The 22,237-nt window shown below is 42.9% G+C and overlaps 1 long non-coding RNA gene across 1 annotated transcript in view; it reads right to left on the reverse strand.

The window, feature by feature from the left end:
* Positions 1–22,237, reverse strand: part of LOC308180298 — a 72,561-nt gene that overhangs the window by 21,971 nt on the left and 28,353 nt on the right. The window contains exon 4 of the long non-coding RNA XR_013940873.1: positions 4,732–4,935. This is a non-coding gene — a long non-coding RNA (uncharacterized lncRNA). The remainder of the gene's footprint in view (positions 1–4,731; positions 4,936–22,237) is intronic.

Consider the following 22,237-nt stretch of genomic DNA (forward strand, 5'->3'; position numbering starts at 1 on the left):
TAATGGGATATTTTTAGCTCATTTAAATGTCTATGAAATCCTGGCTGCATAAAGTTATCTGTTTGCTTATTGCTTCAAACCGTATTTATTGCTAAGGGTTTCAAAGAGCACATTCCATCTTTCACCCCAGAAGTGAGTGACTTGCAGTGGAAGATCCTCTCTTTTCACAGGGCATGTAGAGGAGGATGACTAGCACCTTGGGCCTGCTGGTTAAAATGACAGAAACTTGCTCTGTACCCACAAAGTTTTCCAATTCCACCAGTGAACTTCAGGGAAAGATTTTTGCATGTATCCACCAAGAGCTAGCTCAGGAAGGATGGCTCCACATCACTGAACACAGCTGGAGTGTTAACCTCTGTCTGCTCCTTACTGCTGGCTCCAGCCGCTGGTCACCAAAACCAACCCCTCAAATTCCTCCAGATCCACCTCCGTGCAGAAGCGGCTGTGGGCAGTGGCTGGAGCAGACCAAAGCGCAGCAGGAGCATCCACAGGCACTGCAAAACTTCTGTGTGGGCAGCATCCTGTGGATACATGGTTAGATGCAGATGAGGACTGTTCAGAGACTTACAAAAAAAGACTTGTAGCCGTACTGCAGACTCAGTGGTTTCAGGCACTCCCAACAGCTTCCTGAGTGGTTTGCAACCATTATGGCAAAAAGTAAACAGGGTAAGATATCAAACATGGTCCTCAACAGCAGTTGATGAAAAAGACTGTGCTGAATGACGAGAATGGTATTCACGGCTTTCCTTCAGGAACCAGGAACAAATATGAAACTCACTGTTGATGCAAATATCCAAATATCCAACAAAGTTTGTGAAAGTGGCATAGGAGCGCAGTGCAACATAAATCACATGGGAAGTTGGCCGTAGTCAACAGAAATATTTTGATACAGACACCTCATCCAAGGCCAGGTTTGGCAGAGCGGTGTGCCAGCCAGTGGTGACAAGAAAGGGCTGTAGAAGCCATGAAGGAGACTCTAGGTCACCATGTGACCTTTAAGGATCTTTCAGAAATTTGTTTTGAATCAGGAATACAAAAATAAAAACACTTTCCCACCTCATCTGCACAGACATATCTTCATTGTTTGGTTAACACAGGTGGTCTGCACAGCAGTTAATTCAGCTTTGGTAAGAAGAGTTACCCCAACAAGCAGGTCGTGCCTTCCCACTCACGTGTTGCTGGGATAAGCGCAGGCATTTCCTGGAGGTCTGCAGCCTGCAGCTAGCTGGTACTGCTGGATTCCATCCCCACAGGACTTAATGCAGCTGTGCAGATACAACTAAACACAGGAGCTGGACTAAAGTCTCACTGAAAACAGCCACTGCATCAGGAGGCATTTGGAAAAAGTGCCCTTTAGATCACATGGATTTGCAGTGCCCAAACCCTCACTTCTCTCTTAGAGATGCAACAGCTTCTGAAAGTCAATTGAATCACCTAGTGACATCTCTAAAATGATTTTATAATTTGCCTAGGATATGATGTAAGAGGAAAAAGTGTGAGAGCAGTCTGAATCACAATGTAAGTTATTCCTTTTCCCTGGAAATGACAGGTCAGACTCTGTCTCCAAGCCTGGAGTAAAATTTTGCACTTCATGGCAGTTATTGTCTTGCTCTTCACAAAAACACAGTGTGGTCCTCCACACGGCAGCAGCTTGCAGTGTGCATGAAAGAAAGCATAAGCAGAGCTGGCAGGAGGGAGAAAGCAATGCAGGAAAGCAAATTCTCCTTCCTCGTGGGATCAGCAGCACAGCCTGCACAACACAGACCTCCTAGTCCTGTCCTGCAACCCCACCATGATCCCCTCATGTGGTCTCTCTTCACAAAAGTCTCTTAAAAAAGAACCAGCTGAGGAAGTTATTTTGCACACATACCTTTTAAAACTCATTTAGCCACCATTTACCTCCTTCCCTTGCACTCACCCTGTTAAACTGCCTGTCCCTCATCCCTAGAGAAGCAGACTGCTGTAGAAATGGAAACTCCATCATAAATCCGGCTGATGTCAATTAATGTAGACCCACTGGCTTTTATGGAGCTGCACTAACTTACAACAGCTGAGGGTGCAAAGTTATTGACACTCAGCAAACTAAACCAATTCTTAAAGGAGTATCTGGGCCTCAATCTAAGGATTGTCCAAAGAGACTGCGAAAAGTGCTCTGTAGAAGACAAGCTCTCTGTAGAAGACAAGTGGGGGTGATACTATACTGAGATTATTCCCACCAAACAGGCATCTTCTGCATGAAAAGCAGGGGCCAAGAGCTCCTTGGTTGTGGGAGATTCCATGGAAAATCTCTTCCTGCTCCATTGTGGGTGGCAGAAATATACTTGCTAGGTCTGAAGCGACCTGAGGTTTGAAAAATGCTAAAATTTGCACTTTTATGCATCTGCTATGAGATCACCAGAGTCTGTTGATTCACAGATAATGAGGCTGTCTGATACCTGCTCCTAGAGGAGGGTCCCCTGGGGGAAATCCAGAATGGAGGCGGGGAGGAAAAAGCAGCCCTGCAGCCTGTGGTTTGGAGCTTTCCCTGAGACACAGCAGTGGTGTCACCTGATAGCCAAGGAGCTTTATGGTGTCAGTTTTCCCTGCTACGTAATGGTGGTATTAAAAAGCAGAGCAAGCAAAAGAATCGCATCGCATTTGTACAATACTTGTGCTCTATTTTAAGTCAATGTGCAGCTCATCAGCAGCAGGATACAGACGGAGTCCTGCCTACGGCATTTTCCTTTTGCAATGTACAAAATGAGAGCTCTGCTCTGTGAAGAGTCCAATGGTTTGAGAGACGACACACATAAATGAATCCATTAGAAACCCTTAAACATTGGGAAGCATGGCTGCACATTGTGATCAGCAGCAGGAAAACGGGATCAAGTCTTAACTTGTGCTGGTGGCAGAGTCAGCAAAAACACAAATCCAACACAAGTCTGAAATCACATTCAGCAGGTGGTTAAAAGGAAAATTCATTTTTTAACCGAGGAATGTTCTTTGAATTTGCTAAAATGTGAGCAAATGCTTCCAAGCAAAGTATTTTATTTGGGTTTCAGAGAAACATTGGTTTGTTCAAACCTAAAGTAATCACTATAGTCTTTGCTTTCTGGGGAAAAAGAAAAAAGAAAAAAAAAGCACATCACCATCAATATCAGTGGTCTACTCTTAGAACTGATTACTCAGTTCCTGTACAACAGCGATTCACAAATTGTGAGCAAAAGTGAACAAATCTCTCCTTTTAGTATAAGAACAACCAAAAAAAGTGGCTGGAAGGAAGGTGCCAAAGCTCTTCTCCTGGTACTACTTCTGAGCACTTCATTTCTCCATAATCACTCACTGCACCTATCCAAGCCTTTATTATATTGTGGTGTCCAAAACCAGAAGTGACTGATCATGACTTCCCGGTTGTGGTCACAAAGCTAAGCAACTCTAAGAAAACATTTTCAGCTCTAGCCTCAGACTTGGGTATAACTTGAATCAACCAGGAGTGCAGACAGGTCCTGGCCAAAGTCAACCAAGACACGAGGGAGGGAAGAAATGAGAGACGGTCTGGAAAAATTTAGCTGGATGGAGCTTAGTGTCCAGAAGTGCTGGGGATGCAGACTGGGATCATTTATACATCAGAGAGGTGTCAGTAAAACTTCAGTGTTATCCTTTAAACCCTTGTTGCCCATTTCATGACAACCATTAGCATTAACAAGTCTAAAGAAACCACCTTATTTTGAACTTGTCCTCAAGAGTATGTCCCACACCCTTTCCCAAACTGAGTCGCTCTGTTTCTGGGAACCGGTCACCAGACTTTGGGCCACAATGGCACAGGGAGAGAGGAGGAATGCTGCCTTGTCAGCGTACCCTCACCTCTGAGATGTTGCCAGCACCTAGACACAGCATTTCTTGAAAGCAGAAAATGCCACAGCACAACTGCATATACCCAAGACTGTAATTAAAGAAATCCACCAGCACCCTGCTGGCAGCTAAGAACATGAACAGAAAATTGCAGGCTTTAATGTGAATCAGATGGAGAGTGTTTTGATGTATTAACATGAAGAAAGATAAACTTATGCAGAGGTAGAAGCTAAAGATAGATCTGACCAAACTGACAAAATCAGCAGTGCACTGGGTTAGACACACCAGTGGTGTGGAGAGGAGTGTAACGACGGGAAACCTCCTTCCCAAGAAAGACATCCCAGGAAGTGGGACAAGAGCAGTCATACAGAAGCTCTTGTTCACTTCAAATCTGCCTCTTCCAGAATTCCTGTACTCCATCAGCCTCTTAGCAAAACTGTCTGTGAAATGCTCTGCACTTTGGCGCTGAAGGATCTCCTGACGCCACCGGTTCCAGACGGACTGGCTTTGAGAGCTGCAGTCCTTGTGAAGGGGAGTTTCAGCAGCAAATCCTTCCTGGGAAAGGAGTGGAAGAGGGCAGGGGAAAAAGTTGTCTATATAAGGCCTAAAATAGTAATAGTTTTACTGTAACAGAGAATGGAAAGGAAAATCTGCAAGTCAATGAGAGAATTCACACGTATAAATAGAAAAAGGCAGATGTTAATGAGTCACTGCTCGCTCAGAGAAATCAGACATTTGCCTTTTCTTTGAGTCATTGGCACATCCTGCAGCAGCGGCAGTGACCTCTTGACATGAACCTTTTCAACAATTCGTTACTCATCCAGTGTCTCTTCCAGCCTTCTAAAGCTCCGTGAAGGACTGAACAACATGACATCATCTCTTGTTCATGCTGTTCCTTACCTGAAACACAGGAGGGCTGCTGGGGGGATTCGCTCGTGTGGACAGGCAGGAGGAAACGGAGCATGTAACAGGGCAAGTGTTGGGCGCAGAGGCAGACAAGGACTCCCCTGCTTGCAGTCTTCAGTGGGGGTTCTGGAACTGGAGTTCTTTATCCTCAGCACAGACCCTAGGGCACTCATTGGTCACCAGCAAAACCTGTCCAGGCTAGAAAAACATCAAAAAAGGTGTGAAGTTGTCAGCTCTGCTGTAAAACACCACCTCCTCACTTGAAGTCTATTGAAGCAGTTTTCAATAAAGCTGTGAAAAATGTGTTTCTCGGTGGTATCCAAGCAGGCACCCAGAGGTGCTCTGGGGTCCAGATGTGAAACTAAAGGGATGACACCACAGGGGAGGAGAGAGGCACTAAGAGAGAACATGAAACTTCCCAATGTGCTTCCCAGCTGCCAGCCACGGTGGTCTGGCCTGGCAGTTTGGTGCTAAGCCACTAATCTACAGATGGAAGTTGTGTATCTGTAGAGTGTTTTGGGGGCTTACTTGTTTGCAGGACTGTTTCAGGCTGGCTAATAAGTTGTGTGTAGCGTATGAACATAGAGCAGACTCTATAGTGCTGGATAAGCAGGCATTTGAAAAAATACAGCAAGGAGAAGTGACCTATTGAAATCATATGTTACTTGAAAATTGTATATTTCCAGGCCAGGTTCCATCAACTCCAGTCCCTTATTTTTTGGTCTGGTTATCACAGGCTATCTCAAGGTTCTCCTGTCTGCCAGATTTCTGTGTGAGCTTTCCCCCTCAATGGCTTGCTGTGAAGGACAGTCAGTCTTAGGGTATCTTTGGACTGTAACCACAGATTTAACCCCAAACCAATGTAATTTTTCTTTCAGAGCGTTTTTCCTACCCTACAATCATGCTTAGCTTCTTTCCCAGGGCCACAGCCCACAGGGATACAGCAATGTCAGAAAGAGGAACAATTTGATTCACAAGGGCTGAAGGTGGCAGTAGTACACACTAGCTCTCTTACTGTCATCATCCCAGACTGTCACAAAGAGGTGCTAAAAATTAAATCCAAACCATGTCTGAATCATGAATGCAGATCCCCAATTTAGGTCTGTCCCCACCTCGGAAGTCATTCCAATGCTTCTGAGAAATACATAGTAGATGTCTTAAGGAAATAAGATAAGAGAAGGAATTGTTCAGTTATGGATTTCATATTAATTTCGAGAATAAAGGATTGTGAGAGAAATAAAAAAGAAAAAAAAAAAGATGTTTTGTGGCTAGTTGGACCTGTGCTTTGGGTTGGACAGGGCTTTGAGCTTAAGGCTGCCTGGAAAGAACAGACCGATGCTGCTTTTAATGTACAATGAAGTAATGGTTCCTTTCTGTTATACAGTAGGGTCTGCTTACAGAGAAGAAAAGTTAGGAGAAAGAAAAGGTGATTTTAAAAGTGAAATAGGAGAGCTAGCAGATTAAAAGTAATAAATTGTTTCTAACACACTTTTTAGCCATCTAAAACCAATAAGGCTCTCACAAATGCATTATCCAAATGACTTCTAAAATGTAGAGGTGAACATGTAGTTTTTTCCCCAACCTCAAAATTTGTGATAAATTTAGGAATACTGCTGTCTGCCCAGCAGGGAGGATGAAGACCAGTTGTGGGGCAGCTTGGGCTAGGATGTTGTTTGGACACATCGCAGAATGCAGCGTTATGATTGCCATTTCAGAAAAGGGTGTATCTGAGGATGGGTAGAAATGTATGGGGAAGATCTGGATCCCCTGTGAAAGACTCTAGAAGAAGAAAACATGAGACAGAAGTTGGGCAAAATAGGTTCTTTCCATCTCAGGGCTGCACCCAAACTAGTTCTGGCAGTTACACTGTAAGAACAATTCAACCCAGGGAAAAGGGTCTGCTCCCAGTGGACCCTTTCAGGCAGAGAAAGTGAATTGTTTTTGAATGTTAGCACTTAATTACTCCCTCTGACAACTGACAAACATCATCCCAGACTTGTAATTGCTTTAAAACTTTAGCCAACTGCCATGGGGAAGAGGTTAGAAGACCATAAATACTGGCTGACAAAATAATGGAATGGATTCAAGCTCCTACGCAAAGGAACGTGTTGGGTAATATCTCCCTGTGACTTGGTTCTGACTAGAAATGAGCTTTATTCCAATTATTCTAGCTATTCACATCCTTGGGTACTGATGAAAACAGAATAGCTTAGAAATCTTGCGAATAATCAAAAGACAAATATCTCCCAACATCTCCGGGGAACCAGAGACATTTGCCCTATCAGTTTGCTCAGAATTTATAGACTCAACCTTTGCAGACCCTACAGCTGTGTTCAGCAGGATCCAGAAACTCAGTTAAGAACATGCCTCGTTGTAGTAGGTAGTGTAAAATATATGTGACAGCCGAATAGGTGGGTGCTTTTAAACATCTTGCAGTCTAAACACGGCAGGGGTGGGGAGAGTGGGGGACCCAAAACCCAGGGCACAGGGAAGGAATGAAAAACAAATGAGGCTGAGATAGATGATTTCCCCAAAGGTTAAAAAGGACAGGAGCTGTAAGGAGGTCTTAACCCTAAGTCTACCCTACCTTCATTTTCACATGGAAACTATATGATCCATATAGGAAAGTCATATAAGTCACTGGCATTATCAGCCTTTCTGAGCTGAAACCAGAGGTATTCTACCAGACCACGTCATCTTCCAGCTTGGATCAGCATTCAAAAGTTACAGGTTTCACTAACAGATCTGACCACTTGTGAAGTTAGGTATTCTGAGCACCCAAATATAAGCATAAGCAAACTAGAAAGGTTTTGCATGCAAATGTGTCTGGAATACCTGGTTAGCAAAGCAGCTGTGCAAACATTATGGCTGTGATTTGGAGATCTGTGTGTGCTTGCAAAGTACTCTTTGGAGACTAAATTCTCCATTGCAGTATTACCTCCAACAAATACGTATTGTTTGTGGAGGGAATGGACTGCAGGAGGGACACAGACTACAACACTATCTTTCACCTCTAGGTAACCACACAATGGATTTGAAAACAATTTTTTTTTGCTATAAAGGAGTAACTTAAAGGTCTACACTGTGCTGTTTTTGTGGAAATGTCCAGCTCAAACACCTTAGTAACAGTCTCAGAAAAGAACATTAATTCTTATTAATTGGTGCAGAAGAGGTTGCCTCTAGGCCAGCACAGAACTGAGCCTCACAGCCTCGGCAATCGTTTGTTAAGACCCGGGGATCAACCCTTTCAGAAAGCAGGCTGAGCTTGTCCAGCCCTGCACCAGGCTGGCACCTTTGAGGTTACCTGAGTGAAAAGCCAACAAAACTTTCCTCCATTTGCTGTTGTTGCCTTGCTTTTGAAGCAGGGAATTTCTGAAGCTAAAAGGTGAGCCACAGATGTGGCTGAAAGCAATGCTGTGATCGCTCGTCTGCTCACAATTTAATTGCTGCTTTAGTTACAGCAGATCTGTAGCAGACACGTCTGGTTTTGATTTAGGGTTATCAGTGAGACAATCAACCACACTAACTGGTAGGCTATTAAACAGATTAATTGCTTCATTGTTAGAACAATGCACAATATTTTTAGTCTGATCTTGCCTAATTGTGATTTCTATTGACTGAAAGTTTTAAACCCCAAAATGAAGAGGTTCCCCAAAGGGGTTCAGGTTCTGCTGTCCCCTTCGAGTTTTCCTTCCAATCAGTTTCCACAGCTACTGCTCTCAAAATAATTGGGACATTGCTTTCCTAGGCAGGAGTCAAAACTCCAGCAGAGTCAAACACTGAAGGAAGGGGCCTGTTAGTCACAGGATTAGGTGTCCTGGAATAAAAAAATCCAAAGCACAGACAGCAAAGTAACCTGGGCACACTGTTGTAGAGTTAAGCAGTGTGGCTGGCAGAAGACAGGTGGAACCAAGTATTTCAAGGCACATAACCATAGTCAGTGTTTTTTCTTTGTTGCCTGTTTTGTTGTTGTTGTTTTGTTTTGCTTTTGTATCCAAAGTCTGCAAACTAAATCCTGAGATGACTCACATTGCTCCTTTCTCATCAAGAATACGACAGAAAACTCAAAGAAGCTGATTCACATGCCACTTGGAAGTGGACACTTCAAATGAACATTAGTTCAAGCTTCGGAGAGGATTCTTAAAATGGATGGCCAGCACAACCCCAGCAGTACTTACAGGCCTTCCCGAGGAAGCATCAAATTTACCTTGTTCTGGTGATGACTTTGCAGAAGAAGGGATCCTTGAGATGTATTGGTGTCGGCTGAAGCAGAAATTGCCGACCTGACTTCTTACAACTGCAGTAACTGAGCATGGTCTTTAGGAATAGGCTTTTTGAACTATCTTAAATGAAAACAGCCTTCTTAGCTCATCTGCAGACAGTTTCTGTGTCCTACATTTAGCTCAAAAGATTAAACCATGAGAAAACAGACAACACGCCAAAGTGGTTATGAGAAAATTTATAGGGACGTTTCTTATGCATAATCTGTTGCACATAAAGCGAGCTGCTTATCCTCCCTTTACCAACCCTCTGGCTGACTGACTGTCAGAAGCCATTCCTTCTAGAGCAAGATCTTCTCAAAACTCTGATAGGGGGAATGAACAAAATAGCTCCTCTGAGCAAGCTTCTGGACTTCAACACCTTGGGGTCGTTATGAATATTCTCAGTGCCACCTCAAGGTTTCACTGTCCTCAGTGAAACATCTCCATGTCTCCTTGTGGCTTTTGGTGGTGGGAAAGAGCTGTATTCATAGCCAGGAAAGCACAGAAGTGCAAAAGCTGTGTACACTGGCTTTTGCTTTTCTGTTTCTCAGGAAAGGTGGTCAAAGGTCCAGTAAATGTCTCCAGAGCCCCGTACCTCTAAGCATCAATGAACCATACATGAAGAAGGAAGCTTTCTCAATTGCTTGTAGTAAGGTGGACTCTATCTTTTTTTTCTTTTTCTTTTTTTTTTTTTTCCAGGAGCATGGGGAAAAAGCACACAGGCTGCAGAACTCTTGTCACAAGACAAAGCTGCCATGGATGTCCCTGGAGCCCAGGGAAAATGCAGAGCAGGACTGCAGAAGCTGTAAGAGGCCTCCTTGTCAATTAGTATCAGAGGTGACCACTCCATAGCCTATTTGGGTTTCCATCCTGCAGGAAGCAGACAGATTAGGAGGAAGCAATATATTTCTAACAAAGATATGCTGGAAGAAAACCAACGCAGATAAAAATTTCAGAAATCTTTCCTCCCTTCTTCTCAGCAATTCCTACCAGAGAGGTGTACCTTTCCATTTCCTATGCTTCACCAGGTTACCTCCTTCAAAGCTATTCTGAGCCTCTTCTGGCTCTGCCATAATCACACACTATCCCCCTCCTGCTATGAGTTACTTTATGTATGTTAAAAAAAGCACCCATGCTCTGCAGTGAATTAGAGCTGCAGAACAATAGAAACTGTAGGGCTCCGACTTCATCTCTAGAAAAAGTCGCACGCTACATGAGGAAGGGTTTGCTGGAAAAGAAAAGATGATCTCATAGCTCTGCCTATTGGATACAGACTTAGACTTGGTATCTGCTTCTACCACCAAGCCCGCCATCACACGAAGCTAAATCATTTCATCCAGCCTTTTCACAGGTGGCCACTTAAACATTCCTTCTTTGACCCGGGCCCCAGGAGCCTGATGTGCAGAAGCACTAAGTGCTCGCAGCTGCAGCTGAACTCAATGGGAGCTGGGAAGAAATAATGTGCTCTATATTAATAAATGCTGTGAAGAAAAAACAAGCATTAGGGATCTCTCAGTAAGCACCCGAAAGTTAGGGATTACTTACATGCTGTGTCCCCATATCCCCATCAATCCCATCATATCCAAGTGCAATGGAAATGAATATAAGAGGGCTTTTAAAATACCAAAATGCAGTAGTAATGGGTGCAACAGGAGGAAAAAAAAAACAGAGAATGGACTTGAATATTATCCAGTAAATAAAGCGTGCAACTGGTCTAAACAACAAGGAGAGCAGTTGCTCATCCTCATCATGGGCAGTTCTGAGTCACATGGGGAGAAAACTACCCATGGTTTCTGACACTGTCTCATGATGCACACAGAGAGAGGGACCAAGTTCAAGTTACTCAAGAACTTTGATTCCGACTTCTCCCATCTTCAGAAAGTTCAGCCTTTCAACTTTAAACACACTTACATAAAAATAACTCAAAAACTACATGTAGTGGAGGGACTTCGCCATGCTACATACATTGAAGTTAATGGCAATTGTGTACCTAGGTCTCTTAGACAACTCCGAAAGCTTCTAGCTTTAACATTTTTTCCTTCAGGTACAGTGGGAAGAAACGAAAGATGCCCATCACGAGCGTGAGGCTGCAGTTTGATTAACCGCTCTTTCACAGAGCTCATGCATGGCCTCTGCAAAGCAGAAGAGCAGATGCACAAAGGCGTTCGAATCCCCTGCAGAATCGAGCTTGATGGTGCGGTGGCCATCCTTGGAAAGCCTTGGAACAGCAAAGGCAAAGAACTCTAACTTTGGTGGTTTTGAAGCACAGAATATGTGATTATTTCTAATCAATGGTTAGAGAGCAACTCCAAGATGTAAAACAGCACGGTGCTGTGCCTGAAGAGCATCAAAGCCACACGTCTCGTCATTCTGCAGAGACTCTAACCTCAGGGTTAGGACGCTGCAAGAGCTTACTACACAGTCAGATTTGGGAAGGGCATTTCTTTGTCCTCCCCTCATAGGTGAATCTGGAACCAAGACTGACACTTGTTACAGTTTATAAAGAGCTGAAGTAACTCTGAGCTCTTTTAAGCTTTTCAGTGTCTGAAATATGGATCTGCAGCAAAACTGAGAGCTGATACGACCCACCCAATGCATGGTCTGCTGGCATGCCTTCGTAGCACGTTTGTGTACAATTTCCTGTTTAGTAAACTTTGACTAATTGTGTGAGTTAAACTGTAGTCTTCCACAGATACATGCACAGCATTTCAAATAATCATCAGCAAAAAATAAGTCAACAGCACAAAGAGGCCTACTCACTCCAATTATTTCTGAGAGCACTCTGAATTAAAATTGATGTTCATACTTAGCCAGCTCTTGTTAGCTTTCCAAAAACAGAATTCCAAAATGCCTCCTCACAAAAATCAGCCCCTCTGACCTCTGATCACTGCATCCCCAGATAATTTCCATGATGTCAATACAAGCAAGTCTTAAGTGTTCTCCAGGGAACAATTCTTAGATTGATACTTTCCACTGGAGCTACTCCGTGTTTGCTCTGAAGATTTAGGGAAAACATGTCTTTGCTTTCTCTCACACTCAGAGTTAAGACTCTTCAAAATATTAAATGAAGCTCAAGAAGTTTGTTGGTCACATTACTTGCCAGTTACTTTTTAATTCATTGCTTTGTATGCAAAAATAAAATCTAGTATAAAACCCCAATGCAAACATACTCATTTTCTATGCTGGCAGGGTTATTTTCTCATGCTTGTGATAGCCGAGAGACCTACTTTTACTTGGTCAGGTCTCAGAGCCTCTCTGGGAGAAGGCACAGCTGGGATGCCAGCACTACTTAGGAAGGGGCAGTGGTCTCAATGACAAATGGAGATGTAGAAAGTCAACATGCTTAATAATATAGTGGATGGTGCTAACAGTCAAAAAATGGGCAAGTTTGTCAAGCTGACTCTATCTTTAGTGGTCATAGGCTGCTCTCTTTCTCATACAGTCTCCTAGTTGTAGGACATTTTCTTTCAGCCTTGGGAAGGATGGGGAGCCCATATTCTTTGTTGGCAACTGAACTGCATCGACTTCTGTGGATTTACGCAGGCAGTGAATTTGGATCACTGTGTGGAAAAGACACTGCTTCCCCTGAGTAAATATTATAAAAAGGATTAGCAGGAAGGAATCCCCCCTCTGAAATGCATTGGAAACATGGCGCATCTAGGAAGAGGATTTTAAACTTGGCAAAATACCCTACAGTAAATGCGTACTTGCGCCAGACTTTATGCAACCAACTCAGTAAAACAAACAAAAGGCCCTTGGATGTGTTTTCTTCATTTCTTTAGTTTCTTCTCAAGAAAAGCAGTACGCCTAACGAGAGTAGGCAACAAGCTACATCCCATTACCCTTGTTCCAAGATAAATCCCACGCTGGTGAAATTTGCACAGGCTGCAGCTGAAGGTTTCTATAGAAAGCAGACTACCCGTGTGCCTACTGCCACCTGCAGTTACCATTAATGTCATTGGGAGTGCTATTGCTGTGAAGATGAACGTTTGGCTCCTAGTGGTTATCTGTCCTCAGCCTTTTCAGAAGGCTGGGCTATTCCTGTTTCATCTAAATTATCCAGACCAGAAAATGTCATCCTCCCAAGAGTGGAATCCAGGAGTGTGCTGATGAGGACACACAATCCAGTGCAGCATTTCCAAATGAAACCTTCTTAATCCTATTTTAGGTCTTCTTTCAAAGATAGCCTTTGTAAGTCTCCATATCCTCAAACTGTATGAATTTGTAATGAAGTCTTCTCACCTACTGGCTTTGAGAACTGACCTGCAGCTCAGCTACCATTGACACTGACTTCGGGTGATGCCAGAGCGCTTCCTCATACCAGCCATTTGTGCAAAAGGCAAAAAAATCTAAGGTCCTTGGTCCTCTTGAAATGAATAATCAGTGTTACTTTGATAGTAGTTCATCACTGCTTGTTAACAATTAGGCTGCCGCATGAACAGCGCTCCAGTTAAAAATTCATTTGAGTTCACAGCTTTGTGGCATTGTTTATGAAACAACAACAACAACAAAAAAGCTTTTAAAAGCTTTTAAAAAGTGTTAAATTCAACAAAGAGCCTTAAAGAATGTATGGCACAGCTGGTGGTACCTAAAGCCCCATGTAAGTGAACAGTAGAAGAATGAGGTACAGCACAAAGGCAATCCTAAAATTCTTTAAGTCTTACTGTACCTGCCAGCAGTAAAATGAGCATGTTGTGTGTTGTGGGGGGAAAGGAAACACTTGGTTTGCTCAGTGGCTCCAAACAATTGCTACAAGCACCTAGAAATGCTTAGATTTCCCAATGACTGCAAAAATGCAACAGATACCTTTTTGGTAAACTTCATAACCACAAAACCTAGAAAGACAGAAACTTACTGGCTAGTTTTTAATACAATAAATGGAAAAAGAGTAGATACAGCTCAGATAAAAGGCTTTCAAAACTTCAGTGCTTCTACAATATTTATGTTGGGATAACAGGTGAAAACTTCAGCCATTCACGTGAAATACGAATATGCTGTCAGAATTGGTCTAGTAACAATCTATTGCTAAGGAAAGAATATAATTTTTTCTTTGTACCTGAATTTACTCTCCTCTTTCTCAGACCAGAGAACCCTGCGGTAGCAAGATTTTAAAGGGATGTTTCCATCTATTTCAGAAGGTTTCAATTACCATTTTTTAATGCATATAAAAAGACCTTTTAGTAAGCTTTTATAATTCGTCCTAGCTGTTCCCTCTGTATGAGGATTTTAAGATGCTGCCCTACTGCACCAGTGAAGCAATCTGCATGGCATTAGACCTCACATTGCTTAAAGATGCTGGGTTCACATCAGCTCCCATACAGGTCTGTTCCCAAACTGGCTCTTGGCAGTCCAGGACAAGTTTTCCTCAGCTGTCTCATACGTTGTCATAGTCCTCCCAGCATGACGACCTTTATTTTCCTCCCACACATTTTTCCCTTGGGACCTTCTCCCACTTTTTTCCATTTTGTAACCCAGCTCTGACAAGGATATACTTGTCTGCAGGAAAACCATGGCCATTGAACTGCCTCTGTTTAGGCAAAGAAGTGTTCTTTCTTTCTTGTTTCTTTGTGCTTTATTAATTTTTCTGTATCATGATAATGACCTGTTAACCTGAGCAACAAAGAGGCCTCTCTTGTGCACAAACACACTCTTACAGTCTTCTCCAACAAAGAGTCACGAGTGGAAGTGCTGTGTTTATACACACAGGCTCAGCTTCTGGAGAAACACGCTGACTTCATTTCTCTTCTGTCTGCAGTACAAGCAAGGCACGTTCCAGTTGAAGTCAAATAATCCCAGAAAATCCCTAAAACTTTAGACTTTCTGGAGGAGTATTGGAACATCCCCAAAGGCAAGTAGAGGGATTTTGCAGTGCATTCCAATACTCATATGAAAATGATTTAGGGGAAATACACACAATGCAAACCACTCTACCAATTATGAGTCTTCCAGAAAAGAATTCCTTCAGCTTTACGTTTCTTAGATAAAAGATTTCAAAAATAGCAAAGCATTATAACCTCATTTTAGGGTTATTTGTTCTGACTGGTAAAAGTTTTGATGCACTGTCAGGTGAGGTAATGGCAATGTGGTCTGTCACGAGTATATAATGGAGTATTGGTTTCCATGTTTCCGTAGGCATACATTCAGGCCTCTTTCTTCTCTCACCATGTGTGTCTATTTAGCTAGCTAAATATCAACGTCTTGGTTGTCCCCTCAAAATGGCAGTTTAAATCAGGAATAATCCTAGTGAAATCACTAAATAAAGCCAGTATAAATGGAGAATCAGGCCTTGAAAAACAGTAGTGAGGTTTGAATTTGTCACAAGGCAACTGCAATGGGCATGTGATATCTGACTGGATCAGAGGGTTCTGAGAGCCTCTTCTCCCTCCAAGTAATTAATATACAGAAAAACTGGATCCCAACTCTTTCGTAGACAAAGCAAGCATCTTAATTTGGTCTTAGAAGATTCTTCCTGTCAGACTGGAGAGATCTGTCCACACACTATATGGAAGTACTAATAAAACAAGAGATGGTTTTAATGAATTTGTTACAAGGAAACAACATAAGAACACTAAAGGGAGCCAGCAATTGTTTGATGGCCTTTTAAAAATAAGCTGTTGGTTTCACCCCATTTCTTTAGCAGATACATATCCACATTAAGCATGTGCAAAGTATTCTTACAGAATTGGGTATAGGCTCACAATTCCAGGATTTTTATTTTGGTTGTGATTTTGAAAAACAGGTCAGTTTGGCAAAAACAATCTGTTCTGTACAAAATCTGTTTAGCAGAAATGGAGTTCTTTTACAGAAAATCCTGCGACTCACACAGGCCAACCACATATCACAAAGTGACCTTCAGAACTGGGCAAACTGCTCTTTGTCCATAACTTGCTAGGTGGCTAGAATTTTTATGCAGTATTTGGGAGATAACTAGAGCTAAATAATGACATGCTTCCCAGATTAAACCACGTATCATCTTTCTGCCAAGTGCTTTATCTAAAATAATTATTCTTTTTTTGGGGGGGAAACAATGAATCATGGTTTTTAGTTTCTATTCTATTGTTTCATTCCTTCCTGCATGCTAAGTCATGAAGACTTGAACTATTTTGTAATGAAAGGAGAAAACTTAGTGGGTTTAGTTTCACCCCCATTCCCAGATTTCATTTCTCCATTTTAGTAGTCTGAAAGTCATAGTGCTCACGCCTCAGGATAGTGTCTGACACAGGAAGCTACTCTGTAGTGGAGGGACAAGGAATCTTTTCCTTCATTTCTACCTAAAGCTGTTCCCCTTTGAAGCCAACATTTACAGTTCTTCAGTTAGGCAAACAAGGGAGTGAAGGTGAGATGTTGCCTTGTGGTTGGAAAAGGAAATTGGATCTTGATTGCACTGTCTAATCCAAGGGTACTTTTATTTAAGAAGAGAACAAGACAGGGGAAATTTAGGCTCGACATCAGGAGGGGGTTCTTCACAGAGAGGGTGGTTGCACACTGGAACAGGCTCCCCAGGGAAGTGGTCACTGCACCGAGCCTGTCTGAATTTAAGAAGAGATTGGACTGTGCACTTAGTCACATGGCCTAAAATTTTGGGTAGACCTGTGCGGTATCAAGAGTTGGACTTGATGATCCTTAAGGGTCCCTTCCAACTCAGGATATTCTATGATTCTATGATTCTATGATAAGACACACACAAAAAAGAACAGCAGCTCACTTTCACTGGAAAAGACCTTCTTTCAAGATATGGAAGGGGATGAGATGTAAAATACAACCTGTCCTCAGTGTTTCTTGCCTTACTGAAGGTAATAGCGCCCTGCTTAGAGCTTTTTTTTTTTTTTTTTCCTCAAGATGCTGGAGCGTGTCCAGAGAAGGGCAACAAAGCTGATAAGGGGTCTAGAAAACAGGTCTCATGCAGAGCAGCTGAGGGAGCTGGAGTTGTTTAGCTGCAGAAAAGGAGCCTCAAGGGAGACCTTATTGTGCTGTACAAGTACCTTAAAGGAGGCTGTAGTGAGGTGGGGATTGGGCTCTTCTCCGAAGCATCAAGTGATAAGACGAGGCAAAATGGCCCCATGTTGCACCAGGGGAGGTTTAGGTTGGATATTAGGAGAAATTTCTTCACCAAAAGAACTGTGCAGCACTGGAACAGGCTGCCCCTGGAGGTGGCTGAGTCACCATCCCTGGTGGTTTCCAAGAAACATGGAGATGTAGAGGTTAGTAGCATGGGTTAGTGGTGGACTTCAGTACTAGGTTAAAGGTTGGACTAGATGATCTTAGAGGTCTTTTCCAACCTGAATGACTCCATGATGATTCTATGATTCTTTTCCCCTCTTCTGATTTCTGAAGCATCAAAGACTTTCCATGCAGTGTTTATACAGAACAGCAGCACTTAATTCTGCATTCCCAAATCCCTTCTGGAACTTGGGTCATGGTACCTACCAACAGAAATGATTTAAGAGGACACAACTGGCAAAAACAACTAGCAAAAAGCAGAGGTAAGCTGCCTTTAAAGTGTAATCTGAGTTCTTATGATATAACCAGAAGTCTGCCCTGGCTCCTGAACCTCATGAAACACTTCATTCGCATCATGTTGAGACATGACACACATTAACCAAAGCTTCATTTAATCAGCTTAGGAACCTGACTAAGGCTAAAAGAAAAAACAGCTCCCACCAGTCCATTCCTAAGAGTTTTTGCTTTCTAAGAAAAATCAGAAGAGTAATTCCCAAATCCCCAACATCTCACAAGAAGGATTTATCAAACACAGACTTTTAAAGGCATCTTCTCAGTGGTAAGCACGCTACAGTACACTTGTTCTTTAGGATGTTCTAGGTCTCTCAGAATTTACCTTCAATACATGACTCCCGTTCATGTGCATTTTAGCAGCATGCATCTGAGAGGAATCAGCTGGATCACCAAGGATGCTTCCCTGCTACTACAGACATTGAATGGAGACACTTCCGTGAGTCTAATAAGCTCATGAGCATGCTGGCATAGATATCCAAACGCTTTCATGGTCTCTCTGCCAGGGTACAGCAGTGTCAGCTGCTTCCAAAGGGCTGGGGAGCCAGCAGCAATCCCAGGACCCGCAGGACAGAGGCCTTACCAGGTCCCGAACAAGGTGAGCAGGGGGCAGACCGGAGGGTGGAGACCAGGTTCAATGAAAAGTCCCAATCATCAGACGAGTTCATAGAGATGAAGCAGGTTCAAGGCCAAGCCAGAAGCAAGTACAAACTGGTGAGTCAGCGCTAGGTTCATTGGTGGTGGCCAGGGTCAGACAGCCCCAGTGATCACAGACAGGTCCACAGTGATAACGCAAAGTTGAGGCCAAGTCAGGAAATCACTTAATGGGTCAGGGTACAGATGTATGGGGTCCATGCCTCAGCATGGCTGTGGCTGAGCTGGAGACCAGGAATCCTACAGCATAGCTTGAGCTAGGAACAAAGTCCCTTGGCTTGAATTTTAACTGACCTCCTGAGTCCAGAGGAGAAGGCAGAGGCCACCGGGGAGGCTAGTCAGTGCTGTCAAGGCTATGAGTACCCTCAGGGCCCTAATACCCTCGCAATTCCTATGCATATTTCTTCCTCCTTACTGTCTTTGCTGTGGTAGCCCACAGCACTCGCAGAGGGTACATTGCTCTGGAGAAACCTTTTCAAACTGCGGATCTTACACTGAGACCTGAAAGGGACCAAAAGTAGACACTAGCTTATCTCTGCAGGGAACAGCCTCGGTGCTAGTGGCCTGCCATCGTCATGTTTTCCTCGCTGTGCTCAAGGGCTTGAGCCTGAGCTGGTCAGAGGAGCACAGCTGCAAGCTGCTGGGCTTCCTGCAGCCTCTGAGACAACCCAGGCCTGGGCTTTTGGATATCTTGGGTCAAGACTAGGACAGGTCATGGAGCCTGCTGAGCATCAGCTGTAGCATTGCTCAGCTTAGTAAGCAGGTTGCAGTGCCTCTTAAGTGACGGTTTCCCATGGTCTGTGACTCTGAGGCAGCCTGCCTGCTCTTGCTACAGCAGAACTGTTTTGTGGGGAGGTGGAAGAAAACAAGTGAGTTTCAGAAGCATGAAAGGAACATCACAGTGAAGCTTTCAAGATCTAGTGTGAAAAATAACAGAAAATTCCCATGGGGTTAGTATATCAATAACATGTTACCGTACAATCCATATACTAAATGCAGCATAGCAAGCTGTCACAGTATGCCAAAGCAGAAGTCAAATATCAGCATCTGTACAAGATCATGTTTCCTCAGCAGTGACAAGAGCCACGAGCATGTGCTGAAGAACAAAGGTGACTGTAATGGGTTTTGTTTACAAAACAGCCCATGGAAGTAGCGTAACCAAGTCCTACTGAATCTCGATGGAATCTGCAGGCCTAATTCCCTTATGCATTTTTGAGGATACCAAACACGAACAAATTATGTGAGATGACAGCAGCAGAATTCTTAACCAGTGAGTCCACCCAGTATGTTTTTCCATTCACCCAGAGAACTTTCGTCTAGGATGTTACCCATGCTGTAACTCACTCCTGGATTTCCTTCCACAGTGAAATACTTCATTAGCATTATGTATTCTTAAAAACTCCAAAATGAGCATTTAGATATTTTAACACCGATTCCTAAAACAAAACAGAAAGACCAGAGAGATGGGACTTTTGTAACCAGGGAGGCGATCTGAAGGTGACTGGGAAGATGCTGGGTCAGACTGCTGCTAGTTATTCCCCAGCCTCTGAAGCAATCTGATACTTTTCCTTCCTGCTGTAAGCACTCCACGAACATATTTCTTGTTTTCAAGGAGACAGTTTAATGATAAATCAGGTACTACTGAGCACGGATTAAGAAATCATAATCCCATCCTTCATTTTCACACTGGAGACCTGGCTGAACATACCCCTCCAACCTATGTCACTACTTCATGGATAAGGAGAAAGATGATGTCACCACTGCAAACATGAAGTGCAGTCCACTGGGTTTTGACAAGGTTCTGAGAGATCAATTCTTCAGAGCTGCCTATGAATTTCAAGGTTCCAGCGCTGTTTGGTGATGTTTTTTTTCTGGACAGTGCAGGAAGCTCGCTGCTGCTGCCCTCATCCCCCTCACAGTGTGTTGGTACAACTCCCTCTGAAGCCACACACTGACCTGGCTGAAAAAAATCCTTAAACAAAATTAAGTTATTTTTAGGCAAGATCACTCCAGCAATCTTGTTCAGAACCACGTGTGGACAGTTGCCTCAGTGCTACTGAGGGCAGTAAAGCGTAGCACACAATTTGAAATTTCTTCAATGAGCTTTACTGCCAGAGAAGATACATATAATTATTTATTTATTTTCTAAAACTGAATGGGAAATGGTGCCCTGTCTTTCTGCCCCAATCTCTCCTTATTGCTTGTTGAAAATGTTAAATAAATTATACACTCTTCCTATTGAAAAAAAATCAGTGCAAAAAGGAGAAATATTAATGAATTTCTTGATCTTACAGTCTTCAAAAAAGCCTGCATGTTAGGCCAAGTCAACGTTTTAAAATGTCAAGTGCTGTTCTGCATTAATTTAATATATTGGGTTTATATTTGAAAATCTAGAAAAGAGGATTAAAAAAAAACATGATGAAGAACTATATTTAAACTTTTTTTTTTTTTGGAGGGGGGGTGGGATGGTGTGGATGGTGTGGGTGGTGTGTGTGGTCTGCTCTTTCAGTCTGACTTTTGTTCAGAAACTCCACAAAAATTTGTTCTGCAGTACCTGGTGGTTTATAAGCACTTATAAGTACAGGATGGTTTATAAGCACTCCTACCATAGGCCAGTTTTTTTTGTTATAACTCAAGTTCCAGTCAGACTTTTAGGTGCCTTCAAGAGAGCACTCAGTTAACCCAGAGAAGTTTTTTTTAGGGACACTACGGCACATTCAGCACTTAGTTTCATCTTGGCTCTGCGCTAACCTGACCTTGTGCACAGTGACTCCCCATATCAGATGATGGATGATCCACAGGCCTTGTCAAACCTTATGCATCATTCACAACCAATTATTTCTGAAGTGCTGTTAGCGAGCAAACTCAAACAATCTTTTTCCCAAGCTGCCCTTTCACCCATGGCCTTGGCAAGCTCTAAGTGGAGAGCAATCTGAAAACCTCTTCAGTTAAACTGACACATTCCAAATGGATATTCAAGAAGAAACTGTTTATTTCAGTTTAAAAACTCCCTTTTCCTGGATCTTTTTCTAACAGAATTTGTGGTGCCCAGATGGTTTCTAAATTGAAACGGATTTCCTCCCCCTGCTCTGTCTCCCTTTAATTCTCTTTTGAACATACTGAGAGACTGAGATATTTGTAAGTGATAGCTAAGACAAGGAGACTTCAGTCTCATGGATGGAAATGAGGCAAGGCACCCAGTTTACGTGCTCTGGGAGACTGGCCTCCGCAGTAAGACACCGGGAGGATGCCAAATAATGAGGTCAGCAGTTGTACAGACGCCTTTGGTTTGGGGCCACACTCGACGTATCATATATAACTGGGAGGTTTTTTGTAGGTTCCTCAGAAGTGGGCCAAATGGTGCTTACTGTAGTACTCAGACGCAATCATTGTTATGTCTTTCTGACCAGACTGCCATGCTGCCTGTCTCTTAGAAGACTGTCACTATTGGTAGAGCATTTTTTCCCCTTTTCACAATGAACTTCATCACTTTTTACAGTTATTCTGAATAAAGGATAGTTAATTCACTGCTGGATTCCAAGAGCAAAAGATACTCCCTCCACTTACCCCTAAAAGACTGCATTTCTCTTCCCCAAACACTTTTGTCAGAGAGAGAAATATTAACCTACTTAATGTATAAGCACAAAATACATTCCTGATCTGCAGCTGCTTACCTAGGGTTGCACAAGAAGAGACAGCCTGAACCAGGAATTTAACGCTGTGCTCCTGGGCTGCAGTCTAGCATCCCTCCACTTCAGCTGTTTTTTTGTTGATGTTGTTCTGATGAAATGGAATATCATCTCCTACTTGTTTCTAAGAAGTCTAATCTTAGGATTTAAAATAAATTGAGTTTGGCTTCTTTTTTATCCATGTTAAGACATCTTTACTGACCACTGGAACTTCTGAAAGCCACGCTGACAAATTTGCCTTTTCTAAAGATGTGAAGTAAACTTGACGAATGATGGTTCCTTAGCTGCACAAGACCACTGAATGTGGGAAATTCTTAAAGGCTGGCAAATTTGCAGTCCTACCCTGAGACAAAACAATCCAATGTCTGATATAGACACCAATCA

This window comes from Anser brachyrhynchus, assembly GCF_964034855.1.
Source record: "Anser brachyrhynchus genome assembly, chromosome: 19".
Classification (NCBI taxonomy): Eukaryota; Metazoa; Chordata; class Aves; order Anseriformes; family Anatidae; genus Anser; species Anser brachyrhynchus.